Here is a 19,738-nt window from a genome sequence, read left to right as displayed (position 1 = left end):
CTTCATAAATCTGCCCCTACATGTATGTAAGTGGTTATATAATACAAACGTTGATCAACCTCACTGATCATTTTTATACTTTGGCTCAAGTAATTCAACCTAGAAAAAAAAGCAAACTCTGTAGCATCCTACTTGCTTTACTCCTGTCCTATTGAAAAAGTGGGAGATATTTTGTATACATTGCATCATTCCAGTATTCTCATCACGGGTCTCATATAAATTTCTTATCTTATGTTATATTGTCAATATTTTAATCCTTTTAAAGTTTTACAAAACGTGTTTCTGTCCCGCCCACTTTTGATGATGTCACGTCCGGTTTGCAGAAACATCATTTCCGGTTTGATGGTGGTCAGCGGGTTGCGGGTCGGGTTGCGGACAAGACAGTTGCGGGTCCGGGTCGGGTAGCAGATCAAAGTGGGTAAATATGCAGATTGCAGTTCGGGTCGCATGCTTCGGGTTTAGGGCGGGTCCAGGTCTTAGAAATTGGTTCCGTGCAGGACTTTATGTCACGCATTCAGTGCAACAGCCAAATGTTATTCAACGGTGTTTAATGTCAATGTAACAAACCCTACTGGACTACAGAATTGATGTGTTCTTGACTTTACCTCCCTGCTCATTCCTTCTGTTTTGGAGCATTTACAGCATTTGAAGCCCAGAATTACTGCAAGTAAATACTTCCCGTTTACGCAGTTATACAATGGCGGCCTTCCCTTCTTTTCCCCCTGTATTGACATACTCTTTGGCCAATGCAAGCTTCTTCCTGGACCTGACCCACACTGTTTGCCTCACAAAAGTCTCTACACTACTTTTCCATGGCGTATGTGCATAATTATAGTTTCAGGTTTTACATATCTTCCTAAGTGAGAAATAAAGACAAGAGCAGCATGTTTAAATATGAAATAAAGACAGGATCAGCATGTTTAAGTATAATCTTAACAGACTCCCAGTAGTGTCCCTCCTGCCTCACTCGGAGTACAGCTCCAAATCAAACAGCACCTGCTTCCGTCTCTGTCCCCAGTCTGTCAATAAATCATTTCAGGTTTCATTTAATGGGGCAAAAAAAACCCCAAAACCATCTGCTCAGTGCCTGTGCGGCATGTTTATATGGAACTAGCAAAGCTTTTTTTATGGAGTGCTCACTGGATACGGTAACGTTGAAGAGTTTTATCTTCTGATATTTGTTTTTCACCTTCCCCATCCATTATATTTAGAGGTGTAATTGTTAAAAGTTAGTGGACCAGCCCCCCAAAAAATAAATGTAGTAGGAATTTTACAGGAATGGCAGGCCACTTAGCCAAGAGTATTTAGGGTGCTAGGGGTGTCTTAACTGATCCATACTGTACTGATCCATACTGTATGGGGCCGATTCACTAAGCTCGAGTGAAGGATTCGAATGAAAAAAATTCGAATTTCGAAGTATTTTTTTGGTACTTCGACCATCGAATTGGTTAAATTCGTTCGAATTCGAACGAAATCGAACGAATCGAACGAAAAATCGTTCGACTATTCGACCATTCGATAGTCGAAGTACTTTCCCTTTAAAAAAAACTTCAACCCCCTACTTCGGCAGGTAAAACCTACCGAAGTCAATGTTAGCCTATGGGGAAGGTCCCCATAGGCTTGCCTGTGATTTTTTGATCGAAGGATTTTCCTTCGATCGTTGGATTAAAATCCTTCGAATCGTTCGATTCGAAGGATTTAATCGTTCGATCGAAGGAATAATCCTTCGATCGTACGATCGCAGGATTAGCGCTAAATCCTTCGACTTCGATATTCGAAGTCGAAGGATTTCAATTCGAGGGTCGAATTTCGAAGTATTTTTAACTTCGAAATTCGACCCTTAATGAATCTGCCCCCATGTGTTTGAAATAGATCTTCATCACAATTTCTTGGGAAGGTAATGGGACTTTAAGAAAGGAGAGTTTCGGGGCTCTTTAACATTTATGTTATGGCATCTTGTTGAACTTTATGCAATATATTGAATGACTTATTGGTCAGAAACCCAATGAGTTCTCTGTACTCTTGGGCCTCACAGCAAAAGTTGGGCTAAGAGTCTCAAGAAGTATAGGCCAAACACCATGTTACTTTCCTAAATCATATTACTTGAAGCCCAGAGATGATCCTAGCCTAAGCTTTTTATTAAAAATAGGTTTCTTGGTCTGTGACTGGTGTAAGCAGTTCCTTTGTGATTGTCAAGGCTGGATTGGTCTGACTTTGTAGAGTGCCCCTGGGGACTTCTGAGAAATGTAGCCTTGACAAACACCATTGTGAGATGTAGTATTCACAAAGCAGGGCTTTACTAATTCACATCTGGTCAGGGTTGAAAATGACCCTTTCTCTGGATATTTTTGTTAAAACAAGATTGTTGTATTGTCCTTTCACTATAATATTCTTCATAGATGTCCTGACCTATGGCAGCTAGATTATACAGTAGATCATGGCCAGTTTGAATGTGTAGCACTTCTCTTGGTGGTATGCTAAATATTTCACCAGGTTTTCGCCAAGAAAAATGCCCATGCAATCCAGTTTATTGTTAAAAAATTGTTTAGAAAAAATTGTGCAACAAAACTCCTACTGACTTCAACTTGTTTCACAAATTTTTGGTGAAGCAAAATGCGACAGATTCCCGGTGGGATATTCTATCTATTATCTGCTCGATTTACTTTTTCAATAATAATCGACACTTGCAGTTGCAACACAATTTAACTGCTCCAAAACTGGTCGCACATGGACCAGCCTCCCTGATCCCAGTCAATTTTAGTAGCTGCATTCACTGATTTGTTCAGTAGGCTGCTGGGCTTAAAGGACATGTAAAGGCAAAAAAATAAAATCCCATTTTTACTTTCTTTAATGAAAAAGAAACCTATCTCCAATATACTTTAATTAAAAAATGTGTACCATTTTTATAAGAAACCTGACTGTATGCAGTGAAATTCTCCCTTCATTTACTGCTGTGGATAGGAATTGTCAGATGGTCCCTAACTGCTGAGCAGGGAAACAATTATACTTATGAACAGCAGGGGGAGCCCCCGCCTTACTTCCCAGCCATGCAGAACTCAAGCAGCTTTGTTTATGACGATCCCTAAGCAGCCCAGACCACACTGAGCATGTGCACAGTCTTAGTCTTGCAAAGATGTTTAACAAAGTTACAAGATGGTGACCCCCTGTAGCCAACTTTGAAAGCATAAATTATTTGTTTGATTAGGCTTGTGGTGCAGTAAGTTCATGTTTATATTTATTATACAAAATACAGCATTTCTAGCCTTATTCTATTTTAGACTTTACATGCCCTTTAATCAACATCTCTCAAATGAAGCAGCAGGAATATAAACCCCCTATCAATTCCTGGTCAGCCATACAGTAGGCCTGCCAGCTATCAAACGTTTTACTGGTCCAGCTGGTATCCTTAACTGCTGTACATCTATAATGTCTGCTAGCTGGCAGGCCTATTGTATGGCTGACCAGATATGTGAGTCCAATATTATGAATATGGGGAGAAGGTTATACAGACACATAGACTGATATTTTATTCTAGATAAGCGTGCGACCCTAGTCAATAGTAATGGGCGAATTTGCAAAATAGCGCCGGCGTCTCGTTTTTGATGCCGGCATCCAGTTTTGACGCCAGCATCCGTTTTGTGGGCGAAAATGCGCCGGTGTTGTCCATTTTTTTTATGCCGGTGATTTTCCGCCAGCAAATTTTCCTGCCCCTTTGCAAATGTATTCGCCGGCGGTGAATCGCGCAAATTCGCTGTGAATTCGCGCCTGTCGAATAAATTTGCCCATCACTACAAGTCAATCATAGGGGCAGATTCACTAACGGGCGAATTTTTGACAGCATCAGCTTCGCACCCCTCGCACCACTTTGGCAGGCGCAAATGCGCTACAAATACGCTAATTCACTAAAATACAAAGTTTCGTCTCGGGCGTCGAATGCTGGTGACTTTTTGCTAGAGTTACTTCGACTGTGCAAGTATTTTGCATACGGTTATATGGAGGTCTATATTATAAATGTTAGTGCAGATGCTGGAAGTTACCACTTTTTCTTACACATGTCCAGGGAACCTTAAAGGGCATGTAAAGTCTAAAATAGAATAAGGCTAAAAAAGCTGTATGTTGTATACTAAATATAAACATTAACTTACTGTACTACAAGCCTAATCAAACAAATAATTTATGCTTTCAAAGTTGGCTACAGGGGGCCACCATCTTGTAACTTTGTTAAACATCTTTGCAAGACTAAGACTGTGCACATGCTCAGTGTGGTCTGAGCTGCTTAGGGATCGTCATAAACAAAGCTGCTTGAGTTCTGCATGGCTGGGAAGTAAGGCGGGGGCTCCCCCTGCTGTTCATAAGTATGATTGTTTCCCTGCTCAGCAGTTAGGGACCGTCTGACAATTCCTATCCACAGCAGTAAATGAAGGGAGAATTTCACTGCATACAGTCAGGTTTCTTATAAAAACTGTACACATTTATTTATTTAAAGTATATTGGAGATAGGTTTTTTCATTAAAGAAAGTAAAAATGGGATTTTATTTTTTTGCCTTTACTTGCCCTTTAATAAAGACAAGAGAGTTAATAGAATGCCCTACACATAAGCTCACTGTAAAATTAATGTTCCTTATGTAATAAAATGTGTGGAGAAAACCGACTCAAAAAAAGTCTGTTAGGACTTTTGCAGCCAATCCCGCTTAAAAAAAAGGAAAAGTTGCCAGCGTTTTTTTGAACTTTAATGCATTTTCAGCACATAGGATATGATGTAAGTGACAGAAGATTGAGGAAGATCTAGCTTCTTTAAAGCAGGTCTGAGGTGGAGAAGTCAACTGTGGCGAAAGAGCTAACGTTCAGTAAAATCCACACTTTAGTGAATTTGCAGAGTAACGATCGTTCGCCAGAGATAAAAGTCACCTGTCGATAGAGTGCGAATGAACGATAACGACGGTCCCGTTTGCTAGCGAATTGGCGCCTGTGACTATTAGTGAATTGGTGATGTCCCTGCGGGTGGCAATACTGGTGAAAAGTCACCAGTGTTAGCCACTTCGCCCCTTTACTGAATCTGTCCCATAGACTTTCTGCTTTCTCCAATGTGATGAAAACCATATGTTCTGCCTGGACAGACTGGCCATGAACCAATGTTGATGTGTGGTGTTATGTTTGAAAACATTTCCCAATGGACCCCTACCCAAGCTGATTCCAAATAACCCAAACGTATCTCTCCATGTACAAAACAGTGGGATAGCTCTCACAATGCACACAATTTTCATTTATAAACAAGTCCTCTGCTGATTGTGAACTCCTAGGTATGAAACTTCTCACAGTTCCACAAATATCTCATTGTCTCCATGCCTAGGCAACAGTCATAAATGAATTATATTTATAAAAACTCTTGTTTAATCTTCACTGGTCTTAAATGTAACTTAAATCTGAACAGTTGTTTCTCAAGATTAAAGGTTGTTGCCATCTGGAATGAATATTTCACCATCCCGAACAGATGAAGAAAGATGTTTTTCTAAATAGCGTGAGACTATATCATTTTGTCCCAATTAACTATATCAGTGCAGAAGTCTGAAAACTATATTTCGGTTTGAATAGTTTGGAGTATGATAAGTATGCTCAAGTGGGTTTCTTCCCACACTCCAAGCATATATGCAGACAGGTTAATTTCCTGTCCCACTCTGTGTGTGTGTGAACTTTCATTGTAAGCTCCAGTGAATAATGTATAATCTCTGTATAGTGCTGCCAAATAAATTGGGGACATAAACTAGGAATAATAATAACTGGTTTTAAAAATAAAGAAGCGGTGGTGTAAGGACCATACAGCAGGCCTGTGGCCACGATGGGGCTCAGGGGACAGGGAGCGCTTCATGCAGACCCGGACTGGCAATCTGTAGGTTCTGGCAAATGCCAGAGGGGCTGCCAAAGAAAGTCACTATTTAGTGGGCTGGTGGGGAGCTGATTGGGCCTCTCTGTACTTGGAATGCCAGGGCCTATTTTGACTCCCAGTCCAGACCTGGCTGCATGCCAGGCCCTTCCCTGAAGATTTTGGGGATGACCTATCAGTCAGTAACCTATCTAGGGGGCGAGGGGCCCGGGTGCAGGCGGACCCCCCACCCCTCTCCGTAAGAGATTTTTTTGGCGGATTTGCGTTATGCGAACCGCCGGTGGGCCTGAAGGGGTGCGGGTGCACCTTCTGCACCCCTGGTAGTTCCACCATTGATCATAGTTACACTACTCTAAAGTATAACGAAATACAATATTTCTCCATATCTGTGTAGATAGGATTGCCACCTTTTGGCCCGGTGAAATCGAGGCAGGGGGCAGGGGACGAGCCGGGGCACAACGGGGGCCTAATTTGGAAAACTGGACAACCCTTCATACAACCTGGCTGTCTGGGTCAAAACCATACAGATGGCAACCCTATGGGGCCCATTTACTTAGTTCGAGTGAAGGAATAGAGGAAAATTAGTTTGAATTTCGAATGGTCGAATATGGCTACTTCGACCATCGAATGGGCTACTTCGAGGAGATTATGTTATGTAAATACTGCTAAGTCTATTTTTAAAACCAGATGGCAGTATTGTGGAGGGGAAGTGGCACTTCTTCTTTGGCCGATGAGAAAGGGATAGTCCATGACATCAGGGAGCCTGAGAGGTATCCTGTAGGGTTAGCTAGGTTAGATAGTTGTAGGGTAGATTTATTGGAGCTCACTTCAGGTGGTGAGTGTTAACTGCAGGGTATACAGTTCAGCAGCTGAGACTCCAACAAGCAGAAAGAGAGTTATCTCACCCTGTTAGGGACCCAGTGAAAGAGGGACTAGGTGAGACAGGACCTAACGTGCTTTGAGCACAAGGCCCCATGTAATAGATCAGTAGTCTGGAATTTGTGTTCTGCTGCATTATTGTGCTAGCTTTTTTGGAAAATGTACTTTGGGACTCCTGTGCCAACATTAAAGGAGAACTAATGCTTAACTAAAGAAGAAGGTTAGAAATGTTTTGAGCTTCTGTACCAGCCCAAAGCAACCACAACCCTTTAGCAGAGAAGATCTGTGTCTCCAAAGATGCCCCAGTAGCTCCCCATCTTCTTTTCTGTTGATTCACTGCACATGTTATTACTGAACTTAGGGACCCACTCACAATATACTGAATATATATAATATTAATGCTACAATATAATGCTCAAATTAAAGTTTTTAGTGATTGGGATACAAATTGTGATTGTGGAAACAACTTGATTACTTTTAAGAGTGATTAATTCTAAGGGGCAGATTTATCAAAGGTCGAATTATGTTCGAACTATGTTACTATATATTCCGAAGTTATGTGAATAATTTTAAAAATAAAGAACTTAAATTCGAATGTACTCAAAACTTGAATGGTAGAATATTTATGTAAAAACTCAAATATCTAACATTAGATTGAATAGGAACGACCCAAAAATTCAAATCGAATTCGAATCGAGTTTTCATCATCAAATGGTTCAACGGACCTCTGCCATTGATTTCTACATGAATTTGGCAGGTTTTAGGTGGTGAAGTATCGAATTAGAACTGTTTCCAGAGCCAAGGTGTGATATCTCAAGTCGTGATATCTCACATTCAAGTTCACATTCGGGTTGCTGGTTTTAAATTCGAAATTGTGAATTTTGACCCCCCAAACATCCAAAAATTAGAATTTGAATTTACCATTCGAACCTTAATAAACCTGCCCATAAAAGTGATTCATTCTAAAATTTCCAAGTCATGTACCACAAAAATTGTACTTATTACCCTTGATGTAGGTATGGATTCTACATTTTCGAAACAATATGACACCTTCCTTGGACCCACTGGAGGTATGGAATCAGACGTGGGTCAATAGATTTTCCACAAGTGCAAATTAGTTTTTTTTAAAAACTATCAGCTACTCATGGAAGCTTTTTGGGGCTTAATGTTAAAGGACAAGGAAAGTCTAAAATAGAATAAGGCTAGAAATGCTGTATTTTGTATACTAAACATAAACATGAACTTATTGCACCACAAGCCTAATCAAACAAATGATTTATGCTTTTAAAGTTCGCCACAGGGGGCTGTCATCTTGTAACTTTGTTAAACATCTTGGCCTGACCCTGCACATGCTCAGTGTGGTCTGGGCTGTTTAGGGATCATCATAAACAAAGCTGCTTGAGCTCTGCATGGCTGGGAAGTAAGGCGGGGGCTCCCCCTGTTCATAAGTATGATTGTTTCCCTGCTCAGCAGTTAGGGACCGTCTGACAATTCCTATCCACAGCAGTAAATGAAGGGACAATTTCACTGCATACAGTCAGGTTTATTATAAAAATGGTAGACATTTTTTAACTAAAGTATATTGGAGATTTCTTGTATATTGGGTTTCTTTTTCATTAAAGAAAGTAAAAATGGGATTTTATTTTTTGCCTTTCCTTGTCCTTTAAGGTGACATCCTGACCTTTTCAAGACTCTTCCCTTTTCTCTATGAACCCAGTGTTTTATAAATATCTCTTATTAAAAACTGGACCTAAAAATGCAGCTTAGAAATATCCATTTATTTTTGCACAGCTAATGTACATAAAATATTTTGTACGACGGAAACAAGGTAATGACAGTAAATGATCTTCAAATGATAACTTGCCAGTAGATAATGGAAATATTTGCTGTGTGCTACGCTGAAACTGGAGAACAGAGACAGAAAAATAATGGTTTTACAAGATGTATTGAGAAAACCTATAAATCGTGAACAGTAAACCCCTTTCCGTTTCAAATTTAATGTCGTCAACTTGGCAGAAAACAATAAACGTGAAGAGTTAGGTCTTAATGAATGGTGGGCCAAAAAGTTAGGATGATGAGAGGAAAAATAAAATAAACCATGTCCCCACATTATCTGTGGTCTAATAGCAGAGTAGGGAGAGTCTATCAACGTATAAAATACACCACCATCCTTTTAATGCCAATAATAACCATTTTTTACAGTCTAAAAAATGTGAATAAACTGTTTATACAAAAAAAAATGTACCTTTTCCTCTCTAATATTTAGTGCAGTCAAAGCTGGGCATCTTCTCATGCGCCCTCTGTCAGGGTTTAATCTCCTCTTGTCTATGGAGGTTTTCTTTGGCGTTCAACATCTTCCATCGCCTGCTGCATATTTATGAAAACTGCTTTGACAGTTGCTGAAAAAGTGAGCAGGTGTTGCTTCCTTTGGGGACTGGGCCTCTAAATAAATAGAGATGGAATATAAGAGAAGAGTAACCGAACGCATTCCAATCTCATTGCATTAAAGAACGATGTAAGAAAGTAAAACAGGTGGGCCGGGATGAATATCAAAATCCTATTTAGAATTTAGACAGGATACGTCAAAAGTCCATGTCCCTCAGACTGTCATGGCTTTGAGAGCTTATGTTAGACTATTAGGTAGATCTGCCTGACCTTAAAGGAGAGTGTTTGTGTTTGCTGCTGAGCTTACTGATCCAGAAAACAAATACAAATGAAAACTGCACTCACTGTGTTGTCAGATCTGTGTTTCTTAGAAACTTTTCACTTATGCTGCACTTCAGGCTTGACAAGAAGCCTTCTGTACAATGCCATTTACTGCTGACAGAAGATGTCATTGCAAGCCACTACCTACACTTAAATAAATATATACACAAACCCCGGCAAAACTCAACATTCTTCCTGGCTCTATGAACACAGCCGCACAAATGTTTGTAATTTCGCTCACTCTCAGGACTTCTCAAGCATTTAAATCTTTTAGCACAACCCATCGGCATTTCTGTCTTTGTCTCAGATCTTGTGGAACTGCAAGAATGTGCCGAAATACAGACGAGGGAACATGTTTGTACTGGTACCAATGGCCTGGGTGCATTAGAAAAACATTAATAAGTAAATGATAGGTTAAGTTCCCATGCACAGGGATTATTATTAATTAAAAAAAATTGGTGTTGGAATGACAGATATTCAATAAGTAATTTTTTTTTCTACATATGACCTGTGAAAGTGGACCTTACCTATGGTAGCAGTAATGTACTTTCATGATGACAGGGTTGACTATGTTGGACAGTGTTGAATTTAGAAGTGGTGGGAGAAGCTACATATGTGTCTCCCATCCCAACCTCTAACTTATTTGTCATTCACATGTGCAAGAAAAGGTGTCATTATAAGATTTGCTCGTTTAGTAAGGTTCCCAAACTGCCAACCTTGAGGCCCTCTATCCAATGGCAAGGGTTGACTTGGGTACGGCAGACTTGTATCTGCTTTTGTAGAAGTGTTGGTGCAAAGGAGCCTTGTATTTACCACCTGCCCTATGGCACATATTAAGGAGAGGGCTGCCACTGTACCCTTTAGGGTGTTGGGTGCAAAGCACAGAAAGACTATTGATGCAATTGCTTTTTGACAGTGGCATACAGGAATGTAACTACAGTGGAAGCAGACCTTGAGGTTGCAAGGGGGCTAGGAGGCCCTATTCAAAGAGCAAGTTTAACTTATCTTGGTAGAATAGGCCAATTTATCTATATTTGGGGTTCTAAATTGAATTTTCTGTGGACCCAGAAACATCTAGTTACGCTACTGGTGGCATAACTTGAAAGCCCCACCAGCAAAACATTTTTTACCAGGTCCTTGTGTGCTCCTGACCCCAATAAAACCTCCTAACCACCGCAAATGACTGAGCGCCATGTTTGAATTTTGACATAGTTGGGGAAAAACCATAGAGGACGATCCGGGCCCCTTTGTAACCCTGCTGTACAGTAGTTAATGCTACTGCTTTTTGAAGAAGTACTAAGGGGCTCAACATTGAGAACCTTACTGCTCTGTGTTTGGGTCTTAAATGCCTCTTAGGGGCATATTTATCAAGGGTCGAATTTCAAATTGAAAAAACTTCGATTTTCGAATTCAAGTTCATTCAAAGTTCTTTTTTTTGGTCGAATAGGTCTGTTTTCGATCAAATAGTATTTGGCCAAATTCCCCAAAAAAACTTAGATTTTTAAGTCCACCAATTGACTCCAAATGGGTTCTAGGAGGTCCCCCATAGGCTAAAACAGCAATTCGCAGGTTTTAGATGGCGAATGGTCGAAGTCGAATATTTAAAGAGACAATACATGATAAATTTCGATATTCGAATTTTCAAATTTTTTTCAAATTTGAATTGAAATTGGACTATTCCCTAGTCGAAGCACACAAAAAATAGCTTGAAATTAAAAAAAATTTCATTCGAAAATTCACCTAAATCTGCTCTTTATTGTCATTTATGTCTTGCACAGATCATAGGCTGATCAGATTTACAGTTGCTATGAATTATTAGACTCTGGTGGGGTTTAGTGGGGCCCAGTGCAAAACTGAGGTTAAATCTCCTTCCCTTGTTAATCTGTCGGAATGCACAGTATCCACCAAGAGCCTTTCAAGTCTAGTGGTTCCTAATATTTTATCTCCAACCTTATCTTGATGGGCAACCAGGGGTCAATCATATGAAACAACACTGTTGACGTTATAATTTATTCTGTGGGCCTTTTGACATTATTGCTATATAAATAATTATATGACACCCAAAGAAAGGTCATAATCAGATGAATTATAATGCACCTCCTTGTAGAAATAGCAGTAGATATCACTGAACATGGAGAGCAACTACAACTCTGCATGCAAGTTGAAAAAGTCTGGCCTTGGAATTTGTGGTTTAAATTTATTTAGCTTTTAGTAGAATATAAAATATGTCCAAACAAACTCTATAATTCGCCACACGAAGTTGATCTTTAACAAAGTGTTTTTTTGTTTTGTGATTAAAGTGCATTCTAAGGCAGGCTGCTGCATTATCTAAGGGATCAGTGTTGTGGTCTGTTCTGTTTCATGTATGTTTATATGATGGCTTGCGGCAAAGTATGCTTCTTTAGTGACAACAAAGACCTTGTAATAGTGTTTATATTCGAGAGGGGAGGGGGAAATACCAAATGAATAATGTTAGAACTAGAGGAATGCTAATAAGTTGAGGTGCTTCCAGCAGAAAGATCATTATGGTACTTGACATAACACTTCTTGGGTGCCATCTGCAATACTGCGCTCATTTCTGTAGGCCCCTCTCCAACCTGAACATAAAGGTTTAGAGAAAATTCAATAAGGGCCATGGAGAATTAATTTATTAATATTATTATTGATCCTGTGTGAAAGAACTGAATAGCATGATCTAAGACTGGGGTGAAAAGATCAAAGCCAATTTTGAAGGAAGAGATGGAATAATTGGCCAGTGAAATTAACGACTTCGTTGGACCAGTCTGCCCAAAGTCAGGGCCTGTACCAAACATGAATATAAGGATATAGAAGATTAGAAATCAGCAACTGCCTCTGTAGAAGGATCTACTGCCATTAGAATTATGATAGAAACAATTAAGTTTCAATTGTTATTACATAGCCCATTTGACAGGTATTAGAAGTTTGGAATCCATTATCTGGAAAGCCATTAAAGGGCATGTAAAGGCAAAAAAATAAAATCCAATTTTTACTTTCTTGAAAGAAAAAGAAACCTATCTTCAATATACTTTAATTAAAAAATGTGTACATTTATAAGAAACCTGACTTTATGCAGTGACATTCTCCCTTTATTTACTGCTGTGGATAGGAATTGTCAGACAGTCCCTAACTGCTGAGCAGGGAAACAATCATACTTATGAACAGCAGGGGGAGCCCCCGCCTTACTTCCCAGCCATGCAGAACTCAAGCAGCTTTGTTTATGACGATCCCTAAGCAGTCCAGACCACACTGAGCATGTGCACAGTCTTAGTCTTGCAAAGATGTTTAACAAAGTTACAAGATGGTGACCCCCTGTAGCCAACTTTGAAAGCATAAATTATTTGTTTGATTAGGCTTGTGGTGCAGTAAGTTCATGTTTATATTTAGTATACAAAATACAGCCTTTCTAGCCTTATTCTATTTTGGACTTTACATGCCCTTTAAACTCTGAAATTAAAGGAAGGTCATCTCCCATAGAGTCCTTTTTAAGATAATAATTTAGTTTTTCCCCCTTTTTAGGGGAAAACAATCCTATTGGGTTTATTTATTGATTAAATGTTTTTTGGCAGGTCCCAAGCGTTCCAAATAATAGATCCTATACCTGTACCAAGGAAACCTAAATTATCACCAAATATTTATGTCTGGATTCTTTCATAACCTTTGTAAACTTTGCCCTGCCCACCGTGAGCATTACATTCTGTATACCATATAATTTAAGATTTCCCAGCAGTAAACTCAAATTAAAAGACTAACATTGTGCACAGTTAGTTAAATAGGATCAGTTATTGATTGTTTAACAGTGGTTCGTATTTGTATTGCTGGTATTTGATTCTACTTCTCAGTCTCAGTAAGTTTTATTCAAAGAGATTTGTTTGTAGGGATCCCTGAGGTGTACCTGACCTTCTCCTAATCCGATGTTATCATAAGTGAGAAAACCATCAGGGCATGGTGCTGTTCTTGCCTATAATGCCGTATTTTCGTTTTTCACGTTCCACCACTCTGAGCGAATCTCTTCAGACTTGTCCTTTGCTGTCATCAGCGCTGCTGCAAGATTATTTCTTTAAGACACTCACAGGCCAACGTCAAGACAAATGACATCAGGTAGTGAAGTCGTCTTGTAGAAAACGATTACTCTTTTGCCATGTCATGGAAATAATCATCATTCTCAGTCACCGGCGAAATAAAACTCATATCCCCGCTTGGCACATTCTATAAGTTACGAACGAGATGGTATTTTTTATATTTTACTTGGTTCATTTTTATGTATCAGACCAGAGCAGAAGGGATTATCGCTCAGTACATTGATTGTCTTGCGGAAATCTTTACATCAGATTGTAAAGGTTTATTTAATTTAAAAATAAACATGGCAGGTAAAATTTCCTGAGCATTTCACTGTCTGAAACTGTACTCATCTCCTGGCAGGGCTTAGCTTCAAGTGCTGTTTGAAGCTGAAGTGAGATGTAAGACATGAAAGAAAAAATCGTCTGTTTTGCTTGACTTTTGCAGACACTGGGTTGGACTGCAGTCCAGGGCCCCCCTACAGTCCCCCTACTGTGACCTGCCGTGTGGCGCTGTGCGTCAACCCCTTGGTGCGCACATGGCCATCCCCATGGCGCGCATGCGCACAAGGCGCCCCATCGGCACATATGCACACACTACGCATTGCAAAAATAGTTCTTTTTTAAAAAAAAACAAAAAAACGAGCATCCGGAGAGGGGGTCTGGCTTGGTGGGGGCCCATGAGGTTCGGAGCCCACCGGGATTTTTTCCCGGTGTCCTGCCTGGCCAGTCCGACACTGTGCAGACAGAATAGAATCTATAGCGAATGTTCGTACATTTTGATGCTATGATCTAAATCTAATATTCAGATTTAAATTGTAGGATTAAAGTAGGAACAATAACTCATCAGGCGATGTTCTGGCCATATAATTGACAACATTCATATGAAAGTTATGGCCTGTAAATAGTAGTGATGCTCACTGAATGGATATCGTCAGATAGGCAATACAAACAAAGATATTATTGTTATCCAATGGAAATTTCCTAACCTGTCCAATCGACTAAATGACCAATCGCAGTGGTAACTTGATTTCGTATGATTATATCCTTATATGGCCAGCTTTGTTTGGAGTGAAGGCAAAAAAAGCAACTATAACACTCACCCACTGGGAAATACAATGAAATATCAGGTTTAGGGCAGAGACACACAGGCAGATTCAGGGAGATCAGTCGCCCAGCGACAAATCGCCTCTTCTTCGGGGCGACTAATCTCCATAAACTGCCTTCCTGGCGGCTAGAATGAAAATCGCCGGTGGGATGGCACTCGGAGCGCTTCATTTTCCAAAGTCTCCCGGAGTTGCCTCACGAAGAAGATAAGGAGAGGAGATAAGTCGCCCCAAGGAAGAGGAGATTTGTCGCCGGGCAACTAATCTCCACGAATCTGCCCGTGTGTCTCTGCCCTTAGCCGTTTCCCATAGATGCTATTTTAATAAAACAAATCAGAATTGTAAAAAATATTCCCTTTTTCTTTGTCATAATAAAACAGTACCTTGTACTTGATTGTAAAATAGAATAAATCCTTATTGAAAGTAAGACAATCCTATTGGGTTTATTTAGGGGGTTACCTGTATTTATTGAAATCTACATTTTTCTCATTATTTTATTAAAACAACCTCGACCAAACTCCCATCCACAATTTTACCTTATTTCATAATAAAGTAACTGGAAAAAATCGGATGCAGGGAAAGACTCAATAAAATCGTAAAAAAAATCTGAATCGTACGTTTTTTTTTCTAGATTTGACTCCAGATTTTTTCGTTTTATTGCCCGAAAAATACAAGTTATTCAAATTATTGGACAAAACCCAGCACAGATCTCTGCCAATTGTAAAAGGGACATCTGCCATTAACTTCTACATGACCTCGGCAGGTTTGAGATGGAGTATTTTAGTATTTTTTTCCCATTTTCATAAATAAATGGTGTTTTCACCTTTAAAAGCCTGTCCAGAAAAAACAGACTTTAGTAAATAGCCCCCTTTTTTATAGTTTTTAGCAGACTTAAGTTATGGGGGGTATATTTATCAAAGAGTGAAGTTAGAGATCGCCATAGTCTGCTGGAGTGAAATTCCACCACCCTACATTCATTTTTATGGAATTTTGAAAGGCGTATTTATCAAAAGGTGAATTTTCACTTTCACCCATTGATAAAAACTCTTTTAAAAATCCCATAGAAATAAATGGAGAGGAATTTCACTCTAGCGGACTGCACCCATCTCTAACTTTACTCTTTGATAAATATACCCCATGGAGATCTAAATTACAGAATTATCTGGAAAAACCCAGGCCAGAAGCATTCTGGATAACAGGTCCCATACCTGTATAAGTCATAGTTGCCATCATTAAAAGATACTTGACCCCATACAGGGTCAGACCCTCTGGGTCCCCTGCCGCCGAGTCCCTCTGGTGAGCTGCCCCTCCCCCTGCCGCAGATGCGTGCACTGTGTATTTACTGCGACCTGCGACAGGAAGAGTAGCACAGGAAACAGGGCCCACAAGAGTCAGGGGCAACCAGGTTTTTTCCCGGTGCCCCGCTGGCCCAGTCTGACCCTGTCCCCATATGTAATAAAAGGCACAAAGGGAGAAATTCACTAACAGGCGAAAATTCGCCAGCGACGGCTTCACAGCCTTCACCACACTTTGCCAGGCGCAACTTCACACAGCCAACAATAATTCACTAAGTGGCGAAGTTTAGTCGCCAGCGCCGAACACTTGCGAAGTTGCACTAGCGTTACTAAGCCAGGCATATCGAAGTTGCGCTAGCGTTAGATAATTTGCATACGGCAGGAAGTTACATTTCAATGGACGTATATGTTGCAGCAAATACCTTACATTACACAAGCCCAGGAAACCTTAATAAAAGAAAATAAAGTTGTTATATTGCCCTACACATGAGCCCAGTGTATAGTTTATGTGCCATATGTTAGGAAATCACCCTGTAAAAAGGAAAAGACGCCAGCGTTTTTTGGGACCAACTCCTATCTACTCTATTGCACTTCGCCTGGTCTGAGGTGGTGATGGCAAGTCTGGCGATAGAGGTAACGTTCAGTAAAATGAAAAACGTAGTGGATTTGCGTAGTAACGCTCTTTCGCCAGAGCGAAAATTCGCCAGGCGTTAGAGTGCGAAGTTGCGCCAGAGTCTATCTCCTTCGCTAGCGTAAATACGACAGCGCCCGTTAGTAAATCAACGAAGTGACTTCGTCCTTTAGTAATATTGCCCCTAAGTTTCCCCAGGAGCAGTAACTCTTAGCAACCAATAAGATGTTTGCTTTTAAACAGGTGACCACTGCTCACTGCCCCTGTCCTGCCCTTGGCTTTTGTACGGACAGGCTTCTGATGGGAAGGAACTCTTCTGATTGGAAGTCACTCTCCTTCAATCAAAGAAGCCATTATGGTATTTAATTATTTAGGGATAATAGGTTTTCCTAGAATGTCCTAGTCTGCTATTCTGTAATCTTTCTATTGTACTTTGTTTTGGTTTCCAGTAGAAATAGTGAGAATCAAAGGAAATTTGAGATTTGTGGCAATATTAGGAGATTTGTGGCAATATTAGACAGAGCAGAATAACAGAAGCAAATCTGCCGTGGCAGCCAACCAGAAGCATTATCTCTGGCTAAGAGCGTGCCACTAATGCAGGCTGAAGGAAGAGATTAGTGGAACCCCTCAATAATCATTGACTAAGGCTCATTAAATCCATTTAGTCCAAAAGACACAATTCATACACAGAGAACGTCGCAGGCTTAGAACATTCAGACCCGTTTACATCACATATCTTTCTTTTACCCTCTACAAGTGGGAAAATAATCTGCTTTCCAGTGCTTTGCGTGCTCTGAAATGATCCCAGATGTATGTGTTTTATGTGGACAGATATAACAATCACAATAATATTCCCGAGTAGAGGAAACAGGGAGTTCTGGAATTATCGCTGCACTGGTTGAACGACCAATAAAGGTAATGAGCCAGAAACAGGTTGTCGGTCCAAGATACTCAGTGATTCATTGCTAAAATGAATATCCCATTCCCTTAATGTTCCTCTATCTTTCTGCACAGAGGTTGACATATTGGAAATACATTTGCATCATTACCATCACTGGCCGCTGTGTGACTTTTAACAGCTTCTCAATTCAGTTGCCAAGTATCTGTCCAGTTCTTCTTACTTGGCACCTATGAAGCACTTGCCAAATATTATCTGCGTGAACACAGACTGACCAAAAAAAAAAAATGTTGTTCTTGATGTTCCAAGGCTAAAGGCTAATTTTCAACATTGCCAAATATTTGTGTAAAATTCCCCACGCGCTGGACATTTATAAAACACAATATTTTAACAGGTTGAGAGGGAGCTCTTTGTCTTTTTTGCGAGTTCTCTTTATGATCTCTCCGAGTAACGCCCTGCTGTGTTTTATAGCAGCCTTGCAAATAAGAGCAGGAAGAGCCTATTTAGGAAGTGAAGAAGGAAACATGGTTTTATTCCCAAAATGCAGATGTAAGTGTATACACTACATGGGTTGTTTTGTATGCAACAGACTTCTCTTGCTCATTGTATTTGATACACTCTGTTGTAGGGATGCACCAAATCCAGGATTCGGTTCGGGATTCAGCCAGGATTCGACCTTTTTCAGCAGGATTCTGATTCGGCCGAATCCTTCTGCTCGGCCGAACCGAATCTGAATCCTAATTTGCATATGCAAATTAGTGGTGGGGAGGGAAATTGCGTGACTTTTTGTCCCAAAACAAGGAAGTAAAAAATGTTTCCCCTTCCCACCCCTAATTTGCATATGCAAATTAGGGTTCGGATTCGGTTCGGTATTCGGCCGAAACTTTCACAAAGGATTTGGGGGTTAGGCCGAATCCAAACTAGTGGATTCGGTGCATCCCTACTCTGTTCAAGCAGGGGAAAAAAAAAGCAAAGGCATGCAAATGAAGGAGTAATGATAATTTTAAAGAGGCTGGGCTATAAAATAAATTTTTTATATGCTAAAGACATATTTTATAGCATGTTAAATAAATGGCATGGGAATTCACGCAAATTGCAGAAGTGGCTAGTGATGGGAGGATTTGTGAAACCGCGATTTTGTCGCAATGGGCATCCGTTAATCGTCGCTGAATTTAGTCACCGCCAGTGAAACGCGAAAATTCCCCCCCCCAAATTTGCGCCTGCCGAATAAATTCGCCCATCACTAGAAGTGGCATAACCTTTTTCAAAGGAAAAGACAGCAGCACCAAATATCATTGTAAAGCAGGAATGTGCCTGTTTCTTATTCACAGCAGGGTTTTATTTTCACAAACAGTACACTTTACAAATCACACAAACAAAGCAACTTTATATTCTAATACCAGAACAATCTGGTCCACTTACAGCATAACTAGAGTGTGCACGCCCACTTCCCGTCTCGCCCCTGCCACACCCACATCATGACTCCTCCCTCACTCCACCAACTCCCGCCCGATTTATGTCCCCCTTCTTCGCTGCAGTTAAGCAAGCAGCTGGAGAGGAGGTTTTTTTTTTATTAGCTATAGAGGAAGTGTAACCCACAGTCCCATCCCCCCTGTTCCCTGGGCCCCCCTGCGACTGCGGGGTCTGCTTCCTCTATAGTTACGTCACTGCCTTACAGGCTGAATATCTTAGAAACCTGCATTTTTGCAGATGCTTAGTTATTAGTAGGGTGACTTGATAGGTGTGTGTTTTTTTTCAACCTAACTTACTGAGGCCGATTCACGATTCACACTTCACCAGGCGTAAATTCGCCCGACAACGCTAATTCACTAACATGCAAAGTTATGTCCAGGAAGAAGATGGCGAAATTGTGCTAGTGTTACTTCGGCAAGCTGAGCCATCAGTGCCGCTATGAAGTGAGCCTGGGAACTCAGACTCCTCTATTGTATACACTGAAGAAAAGAACTGATTTAGCACATTTGCCTTTTCTGTATCTATTACAACCATACTGGTACCATTATTTAATGGAGCAAAAAAAAATTTTCAGGACTTTTGCAGCATAGCACTCTGAAAAAAGGAAAAGACGCCAGCGTTTTTTGAACTTTGATGCTTTTTCCACTCACAGAATATGAAGTAAGTAACAGAAGATCTAAGCACTCCAGTGCACTTCACCTGCTCTGAGCTGGCGAAGGCAAGTCTCGCGAAAGAGGTAATGTTCAGTAAAATCCGCATTTTAGTGAATTTGCAGCATAACGTCCATTCACCA

General features: G+C 40.3%; 1 protein-coding gene across 2 annotated transcripts in view; it reads left to right on the top strand.

Annotated features, from left to right (window-relative positions):
* sorcs2.S (sortilin-related VPS10 domain containing receptor 2 S homeolog) overlaps positions 1–19,738 on the top strand; it is a 594,893-nt gene that overhangs the window by 98,635 nt on the left and 476,520 nt on the right. The gene's annotated exons all lie outside the window — the stretch shown is intronic.

This window comes from Xenopus laevis, chromosome 1S (genome assembly GCF_017654675.1).
Source record: "Xenopus laevis strain J_2021 chromosome 1S, Xenopus_laevis_v10.1, whole genome shotgun sequence".
In the NCBI taxonomy this organism is placed as follows: domain Eukaryota; kingdom Metazoa; phylum Chordata; class Amphibia; order Anura; family Pipidae; genus Xenopus; species Xenopus laevis.
Note: the sequence above shows the minus strand (reverse complement) of the source record. Positions and strands in the feature narration are given on the sequence as shown.